The sequence below is a fragment of the Oryza glaberrima genome, chromosome 11 (assembly GCF_000147395.1).
Source record: "Oryza glaberrima chromosome 11, OglaRS2, whole genome shotgun sequence".
NCBI lineage: Eukaryota > Viridiplantae > Streptophyta > Magnoliopsida > Poales > Poaceae > Oryza > Oryza glaberrima.
In genome coordinates, this window is record NC_068336.1 from 17,169,020 (window position 1) to 17,189,474 (window position 20,455).

Below are 20,455 nucleotides of genomic sequence, written 5' to 3' on the forward strand. Positions count from 1 at the left end.
TTAAATTAGCTACTAATCTCTCTTGTAGTATTTGGGTCTAACTAGTGGTTAGGGTTTTGTAGTCCCTCGCAGGGGCCAGGTTTAGGGTTTAACTTGAATAAGCAAGCCAAGTGGCCTTAATTAATGCTTGTTTAGTTTTTTCTAAGCTTAATTAATTGACGATTGTTTGTTCGCCCATTCATTGATGATTGTTCGCAGTTTGCGGCGGTGGAGACGCTCCACTACGAGGTTCCAGCAAATCTCTTGGACCAAAGTGAGAGCATCAACGCCAAGAATCAGGAACTGTGTGAGACGTACGAGATCATCGCCGCACTGAGGAGGGAGTGCTACAATTACAAGAGGGACCTCCTGGTGGTGGACATGAATGGATTCGACAAGCAGATGGAGGCCATGTACGATGAGCCGATTGAGTTCTTCAGGAAGTCCGGCGCCACCCTCCGTCAGGCCATTCGGGATGCAGGTGGCTTTGAGTTCGAAGAGCCAGATGCATTTATGATTAAAGTTTAGGACACTCTTGGGTGTGACAGTTGCGATGGAGATGTAGGAATTTGGTGGTACTTCTTTTGACAGTTGCGATGGAGGTGTAGGAATTTTACCAGATTCTGCTTAAGTGTAGGACACTCTTGGGTGGTACTTCTTTTGGCAGTTGCGATGGAGGTATAGGAATTTTACCAGATTCTGCTTCTCGGAGTCCTCTTGGATGATGTTTTTTTTTGGGGTCCTAGAGGATCTGTTTTTGGGGTTTGCAGGTGCTAATGTTCGACATCTATATCAAGTACTAGTTGGTAAGGAGGCAGTCATCATATGTTAAGTATGTTGCGATTCTAGGCAAAACTGATGTTTGATGGTGATGAGATGTATGGCCCTTGTTAGCCTATGGGATGCATATGAATCTGATCTCAAATGATGATGAGTTTGAAATCTTTATGTATGTCCCCTGTTAGTCTTGATATATATTTGTGGATTTTCTAATACTGTTTCAAGTTGCTTTTAAGTGTGAATGTTAATCACATTCCAACCCAAATCATGTACTAAGCACTGAGCTAGCTTTCTCATCTTTTTGTACATAATAGCTGCTCTGCCTGTATTGTCACAAGGTCACTAGCTTCTCAATTTTTGTATACATAATAGCTGCTCTGCCTGTATTGTCACAATGTCACTTGCTTCTCATGGCCATGGCTGTGCTGCAACAAGCTTTCACATCTTTGAATATATTTCAAAGAGCTTGCATCGGCACAATCAGATGACAGTCACAGCAGAATAATAACACAACACAGGCACCAGATTACACAACAGAAAAAGGTCAATTCTTCCAATACTAAGCAAGATAACTAGATAGGCAAATATGAAGCCAGATTCATCAGATCTTACAATACCATAGATAATATTTTCTTCTAATTAGGCAGATCACATCATGATATTCCAATACCAACAAAGATAGGTCTTACAATTACCAAGAAAACCCCACACTTAGTTCCATCGACAGATTACTAATTACTAGGTACTGCTAGATAACATCGATCATGATAGATTGGCAACACAAAGGGTAAAATTCTGGTGAGACTCTCTTGCCATCACGAGAAGAGGACTTGGGATCTACATGTACTGCATGCGGTCGTCGATATCGACGACGCCATGGAGCTCGAGCTGCTCCCTGACGTAGTGCTGCAGCTCCCTCCTCTTGCGGAGGAGGCGGTTCCTGCCCTCGAACCCCTTGATGATGAGGTGGCCGCACATCTCCATGGTCTCGTCGGAGAAGCCGCGGGGCTCGTAGTCGGTCGCCGGGAGGTCCCACGAGAGGATGCCGTCGATCTGCTCCTGGCTCATCCTGTACACCGTGGAGGTCGTCGTCGTCGTCGTCTTCTTCTTCTTCTTCCCCTCCTCGCGGGCCGCCTCCTCCGACTCCACCGGCGCCGCTGCCTCCCCCGCCTTGCGAGCCAGCCCGCGGAAGGAGCTGCCCCTCTTCGCGCTCCCTCCCATGTCGGCGGCAACGGGGACGGCGTCCGACATCGTCGTCGCTCTCCCTTCCCTCTCAACGGCGGCGGCGGCGGCGGATCTAGGGATTTGGGGGGTGACTCTGGATGGGTGGGGATAGGGATACCAACGTGTGTTACTTCGCGTATATAAGAGAGAGAGATCTTGCTAGCGAAGTCGAGTCGGACTCGGCCCAGAAGAGTTTTCAATTTTTTTTCTATTGTATTTAATTTAATTGTACCAATGTTTTTTAACTGAGAAATAACCTAGACCTTATTTGTTTTACGATTTATTATTATCTTTAAAATATTTTAAAGATGATTATGTACTCACCCTCTTCTTTGTCCGTCGTTGTTACTTAAAAAGTCTGTATTTTTTTTAGGAAAATTCAAATTACACTCCTAAACTATTAGGTAAGTACAAATTACATCTTGTAAACCCGAAAACCAATCATCTTTCACCTTCAACTATCAATACCGGATGAAAACAACCCTTGCAGCTTTGCAAGCAGTTTTGGTCCTACGTGATAGTGCAGTCAGCAATTCTTTACTTAAAAAAACAGTGAGGCCCACCTATCATATCTTTCTCCTCTCTATCTCTATCCTCTCTCACCTCTCTCTCACGCACGTCAGATGCCAACGACAAGTTGTGCGCCGTGTGTCGGCTAAGGAGCCCTGTGTGCTAGTGGAAACTGAGGATGAGCCATGTATTGGCATCTGCGAGCGGAGGAGGTGGCAGCGGCAAGCTCACAAGGCAACCATGGAGGAGGCGCGTGCTGGCAAGGCCGATGAGGAGCCACCTTCGCCGCTCGCCGCCTCCACTACGCAACGCTGCCTCCGTCGCCCCGAGCCGATTGACAAAAGGGGAGGGAAAAGAGAGAAGACCACCTCTGTCGCTTGCCATCCTCGGCCATCCCGAGCTCCACCCGTCCCCTCCGCCACCCCGAGTTCCACCCGTCGCCGTCCTCAACTCCCCTTACGCCGCCACCTCTCGATGACAGAGAGAGATGGAGGTGCTTCCACTCGCCATCCTTAGCCGTCCCAAGCTCCGCCCATCCCCTTCGTTGCCTTGAGCTCCGCTCTTCCCCTCTACCACCCCGAGCTCCGCCTACCGCCATCCTTGATAGAGAGAGATGGAGGTGAGGGAGAGAAAAGAGAGAGGATTTTGGAAAGAGAGACATCGAGATAGAGTAGAGAGAGATAGAGAGGTGAGGGGAAAGAGAGAGGGTGAGAGCTTGATAGGTGGAGCCCACTGATTTAAAAAATACTGACTAGACTGAAAGGTAGGATTATAACTAACTTGCAAAGCTGCTTGGGGAAGAGGGAGGGGGGAGGGTGGTGATAGTTGAGGTTTTCTTTGGTTTAGCGGTAATTTATACTCACCCAATAGTTTAAGGGTAATTCGTAACTTTCCCTCTTGTTTTTTTCCCGTTGTCAGCTCCTTTCTTTGTCCAGTGCGTGCTCGTGTATGATGATCGAGATTGCAAATTTAAACCCGAGTCCGGAGAGAAGACGCAAATGTGAAAGTGCGTGATACGTGCAAGCGTGTCGCAACCAAACTATCATCGATTCTTGATCCATCTCGTTCGTTCGTTCCACAACGATGTGAAAAAAAACGAAAGATAGAGTGGTTCATCCATGCAAAATTTCCTCCTATCTTCAGATTTAAAAAAAAAGGACTCAGCCGGATTACCATTAGAAAACCGGCTCCATGCCTCCTATTTGTTTTCTGCTATGAAAGCACACCAAATTACGTTTGTATGATTTCAGCATATGATTTTAGCACTATGATTTTCTTCGGTGACGTGAGAAACATTATGACTTTATTATTTTTATGATAAAATTATAACTTGCACCCGGTGCATATGAAGAATATATTTTTTAAGGGCTTATATTTAAAAAAAAAACTTAATAATCATGGCACCCGGTGCACCCGGCAAGAAGGCGGCTACCTCAACTGTGTCTGCGACGAGAAAGCCCATGGCTGCCTGCATGTTACTATCAGATCGATAGCACACGGTCGCGACCCCATGGTCGTCGCCGCTGCCTGTTCGAGGAGCATCACTACTCCCTGGCCACCGCCCCCACCCATGGCCATCGCTACTCCTTGTGGCTGCCACTGCCGCCCATGAAGCGCTGCAAGGAGGCATCAGGAATCGAGGGAGAAGCTTGGGGAGAAGGCGCTGGCGAGAGATGGATTGGAGGAGAAGCGGACAAGGCACCGGGAGAGGAAGCGATTTTGGAAGAGAAGCGTGCACACCAAATGCTTTCTTCATCCGACTTCTGCCTGCCTCTCTTCATCCAGTGAGAATGCCATTACCATGCGTGGCCCAATTAAAAAAGGGGCCTGTGAGCCCGCCAACCAACAGCCACATCTTTTCGCTTATGCTAATATTTATCAGGCAAAATTTAAATTTTCAACCTTAAATTTAGAGTTGATTTTAGAGTTTTTTCATCGAAGTTTATTTTTCAGTCTTTGTTTTTAGATCGCTAAGAACACACATATATATATAAAAGTTTTATTCACAAAATATTTTTTGTTTGCAAATATCTTGTTTCGCTTGCGAATAAATGAAACGATGGGGTCGCTATGCAGCCCCACCAGCCAATAAATCTCCCACCAGGTAGCTTCCTCATTGCCTCTGCTGCTCTCCAAACTAATTAAAGGGAAAAAGAAAGATATAAATGGGGAAAAAACAAAGTAAATTTACTGGTCCTATTCTACGTGGCACACCCTATCGGCCGCTCTATCTGCGCAGCATTATATGTTTTGAATGGATAAAAACGGAGTACATATGCATAAATATTGTTTCACAAAGAGATATAAGCCAAGGTTTAATCATAAAATACCAACAAAAGTATAAGGGCCACAGCGCCACACATAATCATGCGAGGATTGGTACTAACATTTAACACAATGCTACGGGACCAGTTATGCAGAAGAAATAAAGAAAATGCTACTTCGCCCCATATGCCAATTTACGGACCAAATACTCCATATAATAATGATGAAAACATCCAATACTGCATGTCCTACGCTAGTGGAACCAGGAATTAACTTTATAGCTCTGTAGCTCAAAAAACACCCGAGGTCCATGTATAGAAACTTAGAAAGAGTATGGCAAAATGTCAAAACAATTCATATACAAGTCGTTATAAATATTAAAACATTTACCTATATATCTACATGTTCCCTAGTTCTTCTGCTTAAGCAACAAGCCATAACCACGTCGTAGAATGACGGTACAAACAAAATAAAACACTAAAGTAAAGATCGACAGTGTGATAATCTTTTTCAATAAAGCCAAAGAAGACCTGCATATAAATAGATCAATTGGCTCAAGGAACTATGCACTTATCATTAACTCTTGGATAACTCATGAACAAATGAATTTTAAGGAACTTAGCAAATTTTGAACTGTAAATAAGGTTACAAACCAATAAAGGGCAAAGACTCATGCACTAACATTTTTTTTGTTTTTGCTTACTGACTAAATATATAAACATAGTTATATGCATGGATGACTAGAAAATAACATATTACATATATGGATGGAAAATGTAGAACCTAAGGTGGAAAGCATGATTGATGCAGCACTAAAAACAAGAACACATTATAAAAAGCAAACTTATATATTTAATCTTTTATTTGAACATAAGGTATCAGATACACAATTTGTAAAAGTTTACTGAAAGTGGTATGGAAAACAATATTAAAAACAAAAGTAAATGTTTATTATATTTTTTCTTACCCACAAATTAATTTAATTATTTTGATTGAACATTGAACCTGCCTGCTTCAGGAAGCTGCAAAGAAAAGGAACAAACATCCTTCCACTTCCACATAGGAATATTCAGTTCAAGAGGGCCTTGATATTTGCTGGTATAAGCCGAGCAAGCACCTGCAACAGATGATGGCATTGAATCACCATCATTCCAATAAACCAAGTTGACATCTGCATAGAGAAAAAGAGGAGATGAATTTACAGAGGAAGAGAACAGAGCTCACACGTCGATTGCACACACCCAAGTCAACATTAGATCCAAAGTGAAACATTAAAGATAAGGTGAAGGTTGATGTGTTAAAAAGCACTGCATTTATGGGCTTTTAGTTCAAATATTTATAAACACCGCATGACAGAAAATCATTTTCGATAATTCCAACCACATAAATTAGGCCATGTCATCAGCTGACTCAATTATAAGTCTGAGAAACTAAAGATAGGTAATATCATATACATTTCAAACAATGATTACAAAGAACTGCCTTTTTATTATACAAAGACAAAGATTATTTAATTAGAATATGATAAGAATCCAGAAAAAGGCTCTACTACAGCTAGAATGGTTATGCAAAAGCCAGATCAAAATTTTGGAGAATATTGGCTCCTCTATGAAATTGTAGATAGCAACACAAGCTTTCAAGGGTAAAACTTTGTACTAGTATTGAAAACTTTGAGGAAAATACCTATTGGTTGCAGCGCTTCCAGTTCAATGCCATCATCATCACCAGATTCACCACCATCACCACGTTTTGATTTGGCACCGAACTGCCCCTTACTCCAAACTTGTGCATCATAAATACATCCAATGATTTCTTCTTGTATTCTCCTTTTGGCCTCTTCTTCCTGCCTTTTCTAGAGGGCATCATAATAAGCTTTTATGTATTACACCTAGACCATTAAATAAAAGGAGAATTTAGATTTAGCACTCACTGTAGTAACTACTAAGTAGTTCTTGATCGTGAAACTCATCTTTGATATTGAAATGCAAATATTCTGAGCTCACCTAGTGGAACAGTGTCCAAAGCATCCCAGAATGGCAGAATCAACTTGAACGGGCACAGTGTGCAACAGATTTCCTATCAATATGAAACAGGGGATAAATCCTCATTATTGACCATTTAATTCCCACCTAGAAAGCTACTAGGAAACATTTCAGGAAGCATAGAACTTCTAACAGTATTCCCAGCATAACACCATGATCATGTTATAGGCTTTAATGTTGCATTTATCAGCTTCATGTTTATCTACATATCCACCTTTCTGAACCAATAATGTAAACAACTTAGTTCAAACTTCAGATACCAGGCTTACCTTTGTCTCCCCAAGGAATGGCATTGGTATACTGCTATACCGCCTTTCCCCTTCTGAATTCTGAGATGAACAAACTGCACCATTTGCAGATGCCCCTAGAGTTGCTCTTACCCAATCTTGTATACTCCCAATGTCCGGAAAAGGAAGATCCGTTACACTGTCAAGTTGTGTTATTAATGGCTTCAATTGCTCCTACATTCACATGTTCAAATAATTTTAGAGAAGAAATCTATAAAACTAAAGCATCACAATCCACAATACCATCAAGATTCTTGAATATGCATAAATGTCATTTAAGTTTAACAAAAAAACTTCCTTGCCATCAGCATCTGAAGGGAAAAAAATATGCGTAGACAATGATAAACTGTCACGAGAGAAATGCAGTAGCTGAATCATAAACGTATACAAGTGACAAGCGAAGTGCCAAAGCTATGCTTCATAGATGGCATGATCAATAATAAAAATCATAGAAAGATTTTCATCTTTACTATAGATGCTGAAACTATATATATGGTTCATGTCGAAGAAAGTCATGCTCACAACAATGAAATAGTATATCGTTACCGTGCTACTATCACTAATGTGTTAATTGGAGATGCCAACAATTATTATTTCTATTTGTGCGCGAATATTTGTTTATTATAATAATTATAGAAAGTGTATGCAAAATTTACTGGGTAACAAAATGATTATAGGTCTGTTTGGAATCGGATGCTTGATTCAGTTTACCAAACTTTTATGGCTAAGGCATGGCATGCCACAATTTGTGGGCTGTTTGGTCCCATACCTAACATTGCCACAACTCATTTTACTCAAGTCTGGCTTGGCACAGTTTTATTGTCCAACAAATTGTAAGCCACACTTGTGGCAAAGTTAGGCAAGCTATTGAGTCTGCCATATGGGGTAAGGTGCTAAGAAACAATGACGTAAGCTTCATTCTTTTGGGATACTATAGATCCATACTAAGCAGAAGTATAAGGTACCTTCTTTTACAGTTAGGACACACATAATGTTGACCTGTATCTGTCATCTCACTCATGTTTCAATATTTCCTCATGCGGTGAATCCAATATCTTACAACATCGTATACCTGTATCTCAGAAAAAAAATGCGGATTAAGAAAAATCTATATCAGATGATAAAATGAACAGATCATAAGGTTTTGGATCATTGGATGGGTAAGAAGATTTTCATTTAAGACTGAAGGTAGATAATTTTATCTTCTAGCACTGTGGTGACAGATTCATCTCACTTTTTTACAACAAAACTTTTAGTAGGATCCTGTTCTAATAAGTCCATAATAAAGAGTCAAGTGACTTGGATTTTCCAACCGAATACAATGCAAACATTTCCCACCATGCATGCTGAAAAACTACAATGTCCAACTGAAGTAATTTATACGAGAGAAGGTTCCGCTTGTATGATTTCTGGCCCATGCCAGTTTGTCTAGTTACAGTTGAATTATACCCGCAAGATGTGAATATGATTTCTTGAGTGTTTGGTACACAGCATTGCACAAGTCCAACTTCTTACAACTTACAAGGCTAAAGAAGTTTCCATGTACAGACTATCAAATCTCATTGAGTGCTATCACATGCAAAAACATAAGAAATAGATCTAGCGCTGCATGTACCACATAAGTGTTCTGTGCTGTGGATAAAGGAGAGGATACCAAACATCTCGTATACGGGAATAAATCCCAAATATAAGTTCTATTTCATTGGAGAGGCAATTATATTGAAAAGTATATGTTTCCTTGATGAATTCCCTGGCATGGTCCAAGCAACAGTAGTAATATGTGTGCATCTTTACTTTCTCTCCTCCCTTAGTAACAGGCTGCACATTACCAGCAGTGGCAGAGACAGCACCATATATGCATACTCTTGGTGACTGCAATGACAGAGCCCAACACAAGGTGAGAAGGGGCAAAAAAAAGAGATAATCGACTACAAACAGAGACAAATGGAGGTGCACATTGATTTGTACCTCCAACCACACCCATCCCAGAAAACGAAAGAATTCAAGCAATGTTCAGATCATTGGATGCTGTCATTAATGATCCTGTGAATGTTCATTGTCATTGTCTCAAGCCCTTAGGACACTTACCTTTAAAAAGTTAACCTAAAGTTATTCCTTATTCAGTAATATTGCACGCACAAAGTGCCATTCAACAATGATCCAACTAATCAAAGTACTATAAACAGATGGCTAATTTTTTTAGTACATAGAAAAACAGAGCAAACTTCATATATGTAAGAAAATGGCTATACATGAGTTGTATGACCCAAATGATATCTATAAAGCCCAATACAACAGCCATCACAAAGAAATAATGAAAATCCCGTGATGCGCACATAGATAATCAGATGTTTAAGGAAACATGCATATTCCAGGAACATGTTAATAGGAATAACAATGGGCTATGTAGAAAAGAGCATAGATCACATTGGCAGTGGTGGCATATCCTACAGTGCCAAACTGAGAGGTGTCAAAATGGCAATCATCGATTCTCCATCTCCTAACTATCAGGTGTTGCTTTGACAAACTACTAATAATCAATTAAAAACTTCTCTTCTAAGTGGAGAAGATAGTGACTCCATACTAAAATATGAAATAGGCAGCAAAAATGAGAGCAGCTTCCTCTCAGAAATACTAACCTCCTTTCAATGAGGTTTTCTCACTAGTTTTCTTCAAAATAACTAGAGAATGTGATGTAGCTGCTTAGAGTGAATCTTTAATGCTTTAGCCAAATCTTTCTCTCTGACCCAGTGGCGCCTGTGGTAAAAAGGTGTCACAATTTGTGCATCGGTCATTATATATAAAAAGAGTATACACATTAAAGAAGATGAACACAGAAATGATAGAAAAATATCATTTCAAAAAATAGAGAAAAGAAAGGAAGATAATGGACTACTTAGAAGACTATATTCTTTGTTATCACAGTTAGACAAAAGAAGCAGAATCTCCAAACCTGATTTCCATCTCTGTTGTCAAGATTTTCTTAGTAGTGAAAGCGACAGGAGCTCTGCCACAGTAAAGGGAGGAAGAGTTACAAGCCACCTCCTCATGCAGGCCCCAAGGGCCAAGACAGAAACACATGCTAGGAAAACTCAATACACTATGGGCACAGGAAATACACTCCAGGGTTAAACTGCAAAAGACAGGGAAAAGGAGGGGGGGGGGGGGGGGGGGGGGGCAAGGGCCTAGTAGTCAATTGCATAGCATTCAAAACTGAGACAAACAGCATTATTAAATAAAATATATATGAGACACCAATGAATACCAAACAGCATTACATGTAGATTAGAATGACAGTTGTTTTCTTGGCAGTTCTACATGGATAACAAGCCATAAGAAATCATAAAAGTACTACTCATAAGTACATTCCTTTAATAATGTCGTATGCAAACTTGATCCAATTAGTGAGGTGATTAACCATTATTTCAAGTTGCATTTTCAGAATGAAGTTATCAATTTTAGCTACATAACCTTGATAACCAACAAATCATGAACAACCGCTACACCAAAATAGTACATGAGGGATCATAAAACTGTTCAAAATTCACTCAGAAAGGACTTACTCAAAAACTGGATCTACATTAATTATTGATGCTTCTTTGAGCATTTAACAGAAGGCTGTTGCCAACATGCTTTACAAAAGCAACGATCAATTTCATCCTGAGAAATAAATCCTGGATCAACCATCCCATAATCTGACAAGGCGTAAAGGTCAATATTGATTATCTTATTAATTGTAAATTATCTTTGCCTTAAAATGATAAGATCACAAGAGAAAGCAGTCTTCAGCAAGGAGGTTCCCCATTGGCCCTAACATCATCAATCAGGTGAGTGAGACCAACAGAACATGATGTGGAACATGTACAACAACACACGCATTAGAGCACAACTATACATGACACCCCCAAGGTAGAAAGATGATCGCTGGCCTTGTTGGTAGAGTGGAATTCAGTAATTACCATATTCTGAATACTACAAACCATTTCTGTCACAGTTTTTGCCTGCCTTCCTTATCCAACTCATAGTAACCTTAAGGATAGCATTCTGCTACATTGTCAGCTTCTTCAAATTTCAAATTCTAGGACAGGATTAGAAGAAAATTCCGTCATCTTCCTATGAACAAGATGGTGTGTATCAATCAGAAAGGATTAATAGGCATAACAGAACCAATAAACAATTGGTGTAAAGATGCTTACACCATTTGTGCATACAATCAAATTGAGGTCCTTCTAAATCGAACAAAATCTCAACAAAGCAGGAAATGTCCTCAGATGCATCAAATGTATATGGTGTCGATTTCGACGAGTGTCATAGCTAAAACCGCTTCCTTCAATAAGGTTTAAAATTTTGTTCTTCTAGAAGCATTTGCATTGTGGTAGTAATTTGAGTGTGCTGTATCAGCGAGCCTTAAACAATCGATCAGATTAATTCATGTAGAGCAAATTACTAAACTATCATAAATACTAGTACACTTCTCTTGGCCTAATTATAACAAAACTCACTTCCATTCCATATGAATTAAATATCATCATTAACTAAGAGCAAATTGCCACTAGTTCCACTTCACAACGGGTCTAACCGAAGTGCGTACCTGCCTCCAACGGCGCCCGGCACCTCACCTGCCGCTGCAACCGCCCTCCGCGGCGGCCAATCCGGCGCCTCCGGAGCTAACCCTAGCGCAGCCGTCCTGACACGAGCGGGGGAGCAGTAGCTCCCCACTCCCGCCGCCCCTAACCCTAGCCTCCCGCCGCCGCCCAGGCGCCCCCAGCCCTAAATCGTCCACGGCCGCGCGGGACATCGCAATTCGCGAGCAATGGCCGCGTGGGGAGGCGAGCAGCTGGAATTTGGTGGCGTTCCCCAAACGCGGGTTCGGGCGGAGAAGAAGGGGAGAACCGGAGACGGAGAACCCAAGTTTTTTTCAATTGAAATGAAAAAAAAAGAGTAAATACAAATTTTTAACTCCAGCCCGTCCAAACTACAGCCCAACAATTGGCCAATGCTCTGAGGTGAGGTGAGGTGATCAGGTGACATAAAGTTGTTTTATTCCCCTTAATTGTTAAACCAGATACAAATGCTTCAATAATTCAGAACCTGTTCAAATTACAGCCAAAATAAACCTTACCAAAATTTAGTAATATCAAAATTTTAACAATATTGCTAAGTTTTTCATGATTTCTTATGTATCTAACATAGTTTAGTAAAAAAACTAAATGGGTACACATATTTGGTAACTTTATGAAAAAATGTTATGGCTTAAAATGATATCAATTTGAACAACCTCTCAATATAGTTTATTTTGTCTTTTCTACATAACATACTGATATAGGGCCTGTTTGGGGAGCTTTAGATTCTGAGAAGCAGCTGTTTGGTAGCCAGCTTTTGAGAATCTGGAAAAACTCTGAAACCCAGCTGTGGACTACAGATCCTCAGAAGCTGTGGACTGTTTGGGGCAGCTCCCAAAAGCTGCAGCTAGGACAAGCTCCTCTAAACATGGCTATAATCTCCACCTGACATCGTGCCTACATGACACTTACATCACATACAAAAAATATAAAAAATAAAATAGGTGGTCCATATGTAAGCTCTCAATAAAAAGCAAATTAAAGAAAGTAGCACCTATATATCATCCCCTATCCCTTCTCCTTGCTCCTCTTTGTCCCTATCTTATCTCAGTCAAGGTTGCCATGGAGTTTGAGCTCTTCCTCACAGCCAACCAGAACTGGCATTGGCACCCTCTCTCTGCTCCTCTACTCCTACGAGTCACAGCCAGGATGCCAATACACTACTGGAGAAATAATTTTTGCTGGGTCGGCTGATTTCCACAATAATTCCGGTTCTAATAAAAACCGGGACTAAAAATTGTTTTTAGTCCCGATTATAAAAAATTTGATCTTTAGTCCCGGTTTATACCCTGTCAGAGCCATATCAGGGGGCCGAGGATCTTTAGTCCCGGTTGGTAGTATCAGCTGGGACTAAAGATTATCACTTTAGTCCATCTTTAGTCCCGGTTGGTAGTAACAACCGGGAGTAAAGATAGATTTTTAGTCCCGGTTTGTAGTAAATATTTCTCTCCCATCTCTGATCGTTTAAGTCCCAGACGAAATATTTAGATATAAGATTGTCCCTCTCTAACTCCCCTCAAATATCGCCCCTCTCCAACTCTCTTAGATCCGATCTAAGCCTCCTCCTCCCCTCCCCTCTCCTCCTCCCCCTTTCACCTTCCTCCTCCTCCCCTCCCATCCGGCGGTGGGTAGCCTATGGCCGGGGGGGAGGGGGGCAACGGCGGCTGGCAGGGCCGCGCCTGGCGGCGGCGGGCAGGCGGCCGGCGGCCGTGCCGGGCGGCGCCGAGTAGGCGGCCTGTGGCCGAGGGGGCTGCGCCCAGCGGCGGTCGGCGGGGCCGCAGGCGGCCGTGGCGGGCGGAGGCAGCCGGCTTTGTTTTTTTTTTTTATAATCTGTGATTCATTGCGATGTATAATTTTGTGATTGATTGTACATTTGTATGGATCTTAGATGTATAATCTGTGATGTATTTGATTTGTTTTGTAATTTTTTTGGGATTCGTGATATATTTGATTTGTGTGTATGAGTAACTTTAAGATTTGAGATGTTACTTTGATTTGGGGATTTGGGGTTTGATTTGGAGATGTGCATCCCACTCGATTCGGGAGAAAATAAAAAAGAAAAAAAAAGACCGGGACTAAGGATGGATCTTTAACCCCGGATTTCTACTCCCGGTTGAAAACCCGGGACTAAAGCGGGTTACCAATCGGGAGTAAAAAAGGTTTATCCACCAGTGATAGGGATTGAGACCCTGCTGCCGATGGTGACAATCTTCGCAAGCGGCTGTCGCCCAACCCCTTCCGGAGCTTAGCCTCTTCCCATGCGATCTTGGGATATCCTCGCAGACATGCGTGATGCCATGGCGAACAATGGTGGATGTGGTGTGGGTTTGTGCCGGCCTCGTCTGGACTGGTGAGAAGAAGGGTTTCCGAGGGGGTGGACGGTGGCGGGAAAGTCCAAGCCCACTGCGTAGAGGCCGGTGTTAGTTCTCCCATGCACCGTGGGAGGAGAAGCGGTTCACTACTACATAAAAGACCTCTCCATATATACGGTCAACTCTGATTTTGCATTACGGTTGGGCCACCCGTCTGTCCGGACATGTCTGTAAAAATCGGTATTTTTACATGCAGGAGACGCACTTGTATGCAAAAATCATTTTTACGTGTGGTCACTTATGCTGCCCGCTTGCAAAAAGAAAAATCGTGAAAAAAAAGAATTAAAAATCCGGCGCCGCAGTTAGGCAGTGCGGAAACCCTAGCTCCCAAGCCAACGTTGTCGTCACAACCGCCACCGCTATCACTACAGCTCCCCACGCCAGATCCGCCGTCACTGAGGTCCTCCACGTCGTTGGATCCAGCCCACGGTTGAGGTTCCTGTGCTAAATCCGCATTCGCTGAAGTCCCTTGTGCCGGATAGACATATACTAATGAATAGACATGTACTACCTCCATTTTATAATTTATATTATAAGTTGTTTAAAAAAGTTTAACCAAGTTTATAAAAAATATAGCAATATTTTTTTAAAAAAAATCAAGATATGTTCCATGTTAAATGTAATGAAACTAATTTCTTGTTATATTTTCCTATAAACTTAGTTATAACTTTTAAGAAGTTTTACTTAAAGAAAAAGAAAATCAAAGCTTGTAAAACAGTCTATATCTTAAACTGAGGGGGTAATTAAGTATGTAAATAGGAAACTCCACGACGAATAAATAGAGACGTACAACAGGGAACTCCTAATTTTTAAAAAACTTTCAACTTAAATTTGAAAAATTTTAAGTTAAGATTTGAAAACTTTCAACTTAGATTTAAAACTTCCAATTCGGCTTTGAAACTTCCAAGTCGAATTTGAAACCTTTCATCCGAAATTTCAAAAAATTTATCTTGAAATTAAAAAACTTTCAAACTGAAAATTTAAAACTTCTAACTACAATTTTTCAAACTTTGACTCTAAATTCGTGTTGAATCGTGCGTGTGCACTTGCACGTGATTAAACAAGTTCACGAAAAAAATCATGCGGAAAAAAATAAAAAATATCAGGAAAAGAAAATCATGCGCATATAAAAAAAAAGTAAAACAAAAAAAACAAAATAGCTAGCTAAGCCGGACACCTTCGCTAGCTCCCCGGCTTGCTCCCCAGCAGCAGCAGCTAAGCCGGACACCTTCGCAATTCGCAAATGTATTCTTCACATTCTTTGCATTTTACGCCGAATGTATTCAATGTATTTACCGTTGATTATTAATGAATAATAAGATCGTTATCTTATTTTTCCCATGAGAAAGCACACTGCACTGTTCATTTTTGTTGAACGGTAAAATTTACATGAAAATTGAGATCACACCTCTCAATCTTCTCATGCAAGTCGATCCTGCTTTGTAGACAGTGGCGCTCCTGGGTTTTCTTCCCTGGGGTCATGGATCCTAGGTAGATTATCTAATTCTAACTAAATTATATCCTACTCCCTCCGTCTCAAAATATAAAGGATTTTGGACGGATGGGATAATTTTTAGTACAACGAATCTGGATAAAAGATTTTAGACGGATGGAACAATTACAATGAATTTGGACAGGCTTTCTATCCATCCAAAATACTTTATATTTTAAGACGGATGTAGTATTAATCAGTATATCAGTGAATAATTAGATAATTAGTATGTACATGACCCTGATTATATTGTTCTGGGTTCGCAACTGTTCGTAGAGTGATGAGAAGATATACTACTATATGCTTTTGTAGAGTATGTCCCATGAGAAAGCGCGCTACTCAGAGACCTAGGAACTTTTTTTTATTTATTAATTTTGTTAATAGACCTTTCAAAAAATATTTCCAAATCCGAACCTTTTGGCCAAGCTAGCTCACCTAGTGTGACCAAATAACTCTGTCGCGCCACGCGCAACTAGCGTGGTGGTGTTGGCCTGCCACGCTACTGTGACTGGCGTGGTCAAAATGTTCAGTTTTTGAAAATATTTTTTGAAATGCCTATCAATAAAATTTAAAAATAAAAGGTCTAAAATAAAAAAAATTTGAGACCCAGTCAGACTCGCATTATTTCAACGGTACTATTTAGGTTACTTTTACTACAAAGCATACAACATTTTATCGCAAAGTTTGCATGTTGAAAAAAAAAGATAAGAATTGATTATTTAGATTTTACCTCAGTACCACTTGGGTTGGTCGCACTTTTCCGGTTCAATTTCTATTTTATCTTGTCATTGACATCCATCTCAACTTACATATATATAGTACGATCGTACACATAACCTAAATAATTTGTATGGATATTTCTTACATCGTCGTACAGAAATTAAGATCGGTGGTAAGTGTCCGTTCAGATATGGTCAATACTCCCTCTGTCCCAGAAAAAAAAACTCAACCTAAGAGACCCCTCCTAATACAACGAATCTGAACTATCATTTGTCCAGATTCGTTATCCTAGGAGGGTTGAGTTTTTTTGGGACGGAGGGAGTAGATCTTTTCATTGACGGTGGTTTTAAGAGAGAAAGTTCCAACCGTATGCACTAGAATAACCTTGTATTAGAATGGCAAAAAAAAAATTATTATCACTTACTGTAGTTTTATTTATGATGAACCTTTAGGGATGGTGCACTTTAGAAAGAAATATTGGAGAACATCATAACTCTTGCCAGTTGCTATTGGATTGTAAATCCTACACGGAGCACAACGAGTGATGTTACAAGATACTCTCGGTGCTGCACTCTTTGCTTGTTTCCTTCTCATCAGACGTTCTGTTTTGTTTGGTTTAATTTGGTAATCTTGCGTGTTCTCGTGCCGGACGAGCTACAGTGCATGCTCTGTTGCGTGCGTGCCAGATAAGCTACAGTGTGTGTCCTGCTGCGTGCGTGCTGGATGAGCTACAGTGTGTGTTCTGATATGCTACAGTGTGTATTCTGTTGCCCGTGCCGGATATGCTACAGTGTGTTGGTGAGTCTGTTCAACTCAGTGTGGTTTGGTGTGTTCAGGACTTCAGGGCGTGGAGTTAGAAGGCCACCATTGCCATGTTTAGCTGTTTAACGAAATGAGAAAGTCATTAGCACATAATTAATTGTGTATAGTATATAGTAACTATTATACCCTTGCAAATTAGATCTATTTATCTTTTAACAAAAAAAATTATATAGATTTTTTTTTGCACAAAACACACCATTCCGAGTTGCACGAAAGAACTTGGCCTTATATATGAAATACAGTACTGTTTAATACCACGAAATTACAGAACGCAAAGCTGCAAGCATGACAAATATTAAGACCTCTCATTGTGCCGTTTTATTCCATAATTCGTTGATCGGTCTAGCTAGGCATCTAGCCAGCTAGCTAGGGGTAAAACATCCTATCGTTGATGTCGACGAAGCTGTAGTGGTCGAGGTTACCCCTGCTACACCTGCAGCATCCTCATGTGGGCGCGGATCCTGCACCATCCTGTATGTGTAGTACCTCACTAGTGGCGCCGGCGCCTCCTCAACGGAGTCGGGGATATTCGTTGTTCGCTCTGCTCTGCTCTGCTTCTGTCGCGACAACTATGGTGGTGGCGGCGGCGATATACTCACGGAGGAAGGATGAAGAGGGTGAAGAAGAAGTGGGGAAGGGACAGGACTAGGGTAGGGTGGTGAGGGAGGAGAGAGACGAGATGCCGCTGCCGCCAGCTGCAACAACGGCGGCGGCGGGGCGCTGGGTCCGTGTGAGGGAGCGCAAGCGTCGGTCTCTCACTGACCAAGAGATTCTATTCTCTCACAGTGCAGGACGTGCTTGCACGAGGTAAATAGAGGAACATCTAAATCAAAAGTACCACACAAAGATATCAGTTTTCCCAAATATATATACAAAGATATTAGTTTGCCACGGTCCATTGTCTTGCCCTCAACCTTACCCCGATGCAATTATTTACATGATCTCCCCCTTCCCCCTTCTCTTGAATTTCTATGGTCCTCCTATTTACTGCAAATGTTTTGTTTTGGTTCATGCATGGATTACTGACTATGCGTCGGCGAAGAACTCAGCGGCATATGACGAGGGAAGAGGTCGGGAGCGAGCCTTTCCATTTTCGTAGGTTGATTTCGTCAGCGTGGGCTGAAAAGAAGCCAGTTGGCTGCCGTGCTTGTTTACCTCCGTTCGATGCCGATCGAGCGGGCATAGCGACATCGGATGTCCCTCTGACGTAGATTGCTCTACGTTAGAGGATCTTGTTCCGGCTTGGCTTTATATGTGCCTCCCTTTTCTCTCTCTATATTTTGCATTGAGATTGGTGCGTTACCAAAGGAACGAAGACAGATGAGCCGTGCTTGGACCGATGCCTTGGCACGGTGGGCCGGCCCGGCACGGCAAGGTCCAATAAGCAGGAAGAAAATAGTTGAGGAATCTAAAGAGATGAGGGAGGAAATAGACTTGTTTTATAGGGAAGCACGGTGGACTATTGTGTCTTCGGTCTAGCTCGGCACGACCTGAGTCTTATTGTGTTGTGCCTAGGCCGTTGGTGCAACCCGTGGGCGGGCCTAGCCCAGCCCGATTGACCTCAGTCAGGGCTGGTCGTGCTGGGCTAGGCGGTCCATTTGGCCATCTATAGAAGACTATAACAAAAAGAGTTAATTAATTGTATCATGCTAATATAAAGTTTTCGGTTCTTCAAATATGTTGTTACTATTCGTGGTATTTTAGCTTTTGCCATTACAACTTTTCAGGTATTGGATATATGTGGCTACTTGCCAATATGACGCATTTAACAAAACATAAATACTAACTTATCCTTTTCTTCTTGCTTTGTCTCCTCCCATTCCTCTTGTCATCCCTGGTGCCTTTCATCTCCCTCGTGCACCTCAACCTGATCCCACATGAGTACCCCTGCCATCGTAGTGCCTCACCTCCTTCGAGGCGCTCCCTGACAGTTGCTGGCATTGTTTCCTCCGTCTTCATTGGCTGCCTCACCAATAGCAACCTCGTCATCAGCATGGGTGAGCTCCAATGCCAAGGCTATGCTCCACGTACATCGCGCTTGCCGGCCACAGTACCGGCCCACCATGGCCTGCTACACCACGTTCATCTACTCATTGGGATCCGAGGATGGCGCCAAGGCGAAGGGGGTGGCCCATGATGGCCGAGGTTCACTACACAATGGGAGAGAGGAGATTTGAATAAAAATATAAGGAAAGAAGAGATCAAAATGAAGAAGACAAAGAGATACAAGATGGGGATGAAGATGACAAGCCACAAGATCCGAATCCTGAAGGGGAAGAAAAGGCTGGAAGACGATGAACACAAAATGAATGAACAAGCTGGCTAGTTCGGTTTAAAAATGTTAGACAATGCATTGAAGTTCTAAGGCTGAGTTTTTCCTCAAATTTCCCAACTCACCTCCCCTAGTTTTCCGCGCGCATGGTTTTTAAACTGCTAAACGTGCGTTTTTTTGCAAAAAAAATATATATATGAAAGTTGCTTTAGAAATCATATTAATCTATTTTTCAAAAAAATTAACAAATATTTAATTAATCATAAGAAAATGCGTTGCTCCATTTTACGTGCACGGGAGGTGATTTCCCAATCCCATCTTCTGAACACAGCTGAAGTAGTGGCATATATCGAATAATTATAAAATTATAATGATGTGGCTCTAAATAAGTGAATACTAATGTGATATTTCAAAACCGAATGATTTATTGTAGAATGAGTCCAATTAACCCATTTCATAACCTTAAAATTAGTCATATATCGTTTCAATGCAAAACAAGTAAAGATTTGTCACCACATTAAAACCCTTAAGGTATACTTTCGCCAAAAGGTATGCTTCCACTAATTAAAGACATGAAAATTACGTTTACTCCCTAGTGAGCCAAGCTGTCTTTTTTTTTTTGTGAAATCTACTGTTGGGTTCAAGCTTTTTTATTGGTGAAATCTACTTTGTCACCACGAGGCTAGATTTCTAATCTTTTTATAGTTTAGAAATGTGCTAGGACGCATCCTCATGGTCTGTGCACATGTGAGTGTGTGATATAAGATTAAGTTTTGTATGTGATTCCCCTGCGCCGTGCCACCGCTCTGTATCCCCTTCTCTGGTGGCTTTGCACTGGCAGATTTGCAAGCCATCTCCGCATGTCTTCTAACCACCCAATTTGCTTGTTCCCTTAGCCTTTTTTTTCTCAAATGCACAAACGAATTGCACGTCAATATATTAGAAGAATTGAATGTTTGTTACACGACGTAATCAGTCAGACCGACTTATGCCAAGAAAGGGGGTTGCACTGTCAGATTTGCAAGCCATCTCCGCATGTCTTCTAAGCACCCAATTTGCTTGTTCCCT

General features: G+C 41.4%; 2 long non-coding RNA genes across 3 annotated transcripts; both read right to left on the reverse strand.

Moving 5' to 3' along the window:
• Positions 1 to 5,078: 5,078 nt before the first annotated feature.
• Positions 5,079 to 8,185, reverse strand: LOC127755601 (uncharacterized). Its single transcript, XR_008013050.1, has 6 exons — positions 8,053 to 8,185; positions 7,070 to 7,261; positions 6,762 to 6,834; positions 6,442 to 6,646; positions 5,726 to 5,929; positions 5,079 to 5,288 (listed from the first exon to the last, which is right to left on the reverse strand). It is a non-coding gene; the product is annotated as an uncharacterized LOC127755601 (long non-coding RNA).
• A 118-nt stretch (positions 8,186 to 8,303) lies between these two features.
• Positions 8,304 to 10,133, reverse strand: LOC127755526 (uncharacterized). Of its 2 annotated transcripts, none has more exons than XR_008013030.1 (3): positions 9,727 to 10,133; positions 9,056 to 9,130; positions 8,304 to 8,959 (listed from the first exon to the last, which is right to left on the reverse strand). It is a non-coding gene; the product is annotated as an uncharacterized LOC127755526 (long non-coding RNA). The 2 variants fall into 2 exon arrangements; XR_008013029.1 differs by having other exon boundaries at positions 9,056 to 9,175.
• Between the last annotated feature and the right edge of the window lie 10,322 nt (positions 10,134 to 20,455).